Genomic DNA, 3,322 nt, shown 5'->3' on the forward strand with positions numbered 1-3,322 from the left:
TTAACTTCAGGTTCTTTAGTCGAAATTTTGACTGGAACTGTCTGACTAATCTCAACATCAGTAGATTTCTGATTAATAGGATTATAAGTATAGTTATTGTTATACGGTGGTGGAACTTCAGAAAATCCAATTCCCCCTTTGTTAACTGGGGAACGTAGAACACTTATGATGGATCAAGCATTGCTGAGAAATTTCTAAATTGTTCATTTTTCTGTTTAGTTCCACCACTTTTACCTGGTAATCAGCTATCTGTTTATCTCTTTCAGCAATTAGTTTGGTTTTTTTCTTCTAACACTTCATAACTAAGATCAATTACTTGTATTTTATCAGCTAGTCTGGCTTTAAGACTTCTGATATCCTTTTCACTAACTTTTATTTTTACCGAGTAACTGTTTTCTCTAGTTTTAGTGTAGTGGTGATCTTCTTTTAACGTTTTAAATTGTGCGTCCAAACTAACAAACTGATCAGTTACTATTTTCAATTGTTCAGACAGATTTTCACATTGTATAGACTGAAGTTAAGAACTTACCTCAGAGAGCTGATCGTTCACTTCTGCCATATATGCTTGATTTTCTCCCGTCTCCCTCTCGCTTCCTCCAGTTTCGATGTTTACCAAATTTGCCTGTTCGAACACTTCTTCAACCTGTATATTCCAGTTGTATCCACCATTCTGTCTAGATACCATAGCCCTATTATCACTACCTCCCCCATTTTGTTGTGCATGCCTGTTCTGACTTCGTTCGACTCTCTTATTTGTACATTCCTTAGAAAAGTGACCATTCTGTTGACAGTTATAACATTGAACCTTTGACTTATCAAACCCTGGTCTTTCTCCAACGAACTTTCTACCCGTTTTCTTCATGAATCTCTTTACTCTTCTTACTATCATAGCCATCTGCCATTGCAGATCCATCTCTTCCAAAGCATCAGCATCGATCTGATCATAGTCTTCATCCAAAGTTGCATGGTCGACTATTTTACCATTGATATAGTTCTCATAAGATGCAATGAAGGATGCATAGAGAGCAAACTGTTGTTCAGCTGATTTAACACTCATGGGCATCTGTGAGTAGTTGTTGGTTGTAACATTTGTCGAGAAATTTCCAGTTGTGGCTTGAGGTTTTGAAGAATTACTTCCTCCAGCTACGAAACATACGTCCCCATCCATGTTGAGAATCACATGACCATCTCGAGTTGAGTTTGAGTTTGATTCTCCCTTTGAGTAGTAGGCAGAGGATTATGATTTTGAACTTGAACTTGGAGTGACTTTCGCACCATACATTCCCGGATCCTGAACCTGATCAGTTGGTGTCTCCTTTCGAACCATGTTAAGTTCAAAATTTCGTAATTTATTGACTGCTGTTTCCAAATCTATATTGGCAAACTCTTTATCTTCTCTCATCAAAACCGTTTACATTCCCATTTCGGTGGAAGAGCATCAAGAAGTTTCTCTACTATCTCTTCTTCTTTGTATTCAATGGAGTAATTACTAAGTTCGGTCATCAGGTGATAATATCTTGTGATGATATCGTCAAGTGATTCATTTTTCAAATACTTGAATTCAGAGAATTGGGTTTTTAGCAGCTTTGTCTTAGAAGCATGTATCCCCACATTACCTTTATATCTATTTTCTAGTGCTTCCCATAGCTCTATAGCAGTTTTGTACTTCTTGAAGGTATGAAGAATCTCTTGTGGAAGATCCATTGTTATTGCTGCATGATCTTTACTCTCTGCCTCATACATTTTCTTTTCCTCCTCTTCCATCTTACTGAACTTCTTTATTTGATCACGACCTTTAAACAAGCATGTTAGTGGTATGTATCCGTCTTGAATGCACACCCACATCTTTGCATCTTGATATTTCACATACTTTTCAAACCGATCTTTCCAAGCAACGAAATCGGTACCCTTAAGCATTTTTGGAGCTTTAGTTCCTGAACCGGCTTCAACCTACATTTTTACCAGTTTCGTAATGTTTATTGAAGTCATCGTTGAAAGAAACACGACTCGAAATACGAAGAAAAAGTATTTAATTTTAAACAGTAATCAGATGGCGAAGTTGTGCTTAACTTCGCTTGAGCTTAACTTCGCTTGCTTCCTAACTTCGCTGAACCTTAACTTCGCTTGCTTCCTAACTTCGCAGAACCTTAACTTCGCTTGCTTCCTAACTTCGCTTAACCTTATAAGTTCGCTTAAACCCTACGAACAGTGACGACAACTTCGCCTGATGAACATAAGGTTTTTGCAGGTTTTAATTGGACGTATTGCGAGGTATGCGAAGGTGTATTGGGTTATTTTTGATGATGGGTGATGGGCAAGACACAAAAACTAGGTATTTCAACGTAAACTCGTTCCGCGAATAGTCGAACGGAACGATCTTAACACTCGTGTGATAATCCCGAACCACACAATCACGAGCAAAAGCTCTGATACCAATTGTAGGTTCCCATCCGGATCTACACAGGATTATCTCGTAACACGGGGGTGCGGAATCCCCACATATTACGATACGTGCGTAAGATATATTAAAGGTTGAGACGATACGCAAACACACGTTACAATACGAATAAACATTTTGTATTGCAACACTTTAACACGTGATATCACAAATCACAAAAACACATTATGGAAAACTTAAACAAAACAAGCTGAAGCTGAGGTTATATAATCCTCGACAACTTCGCTTAACATGTTAGGCGAAGTTGTCACAACTTCGCTTGTCCACAAATTCGCTTACATCAGGTGAACTTGTGTGACACCATACCTAAAACCAAAACAAACAATCTAACACGATTACAGACACATACAAAACACTAGATACTGAACTACTGACACTATGCACCAACATGCATATATAACAAGACATCGCGGAAATGTGTAGTTAGAGAAATATGTAAATCATTATAAAATGAAAGCCATGCAAGCCAAATTGTTAATGGAAATTATATACATAAAGAGGTTGTGATGAAAAATCTTTATGAAATGATGCTTGCGATAATAAGAGGTAGTAGTTCGCGTAAATCGTTATTGAAAAAAAATTCATGTCACAATATGAAGTAAAAAAACATTTATAAATGCGTCCCAAAAAGATTTGCAAACCCATGGTCATTGAGTTTATGCAAGATGGTGAAAGTTGTAATTTGTTATTGAATCAACCTCGCGTTCATCATTCAAAATGAAACCTCATATTTATAAAGTTTTTATGAGATTAATCACCATAGGTGACAATATTTAAAATCTTGAAATCACACATATAATCATTTAATAACCTTTCAAAAACAAATCCTCATAATAGAACTTTGTTGTCATGACAATCTTAGAT

The sequence above is a fragment of the Bidens hawaiensis genome, unplaced genomic scaffold (genome assembly GCF_021521415.1).
Source record: "Bidens hawaiensis isolate Kalapana, Puna unplaced genomic scaffold, B.hawaiensis_p1.1 tig00000670_1, whole genome shotgun sequence".
NCBI lineage: Eukaryota > Viridiplantae > Streptophyta > Magnoliopsida > Asterales > Asteraceae > Bidens > Bidens hawaiensis.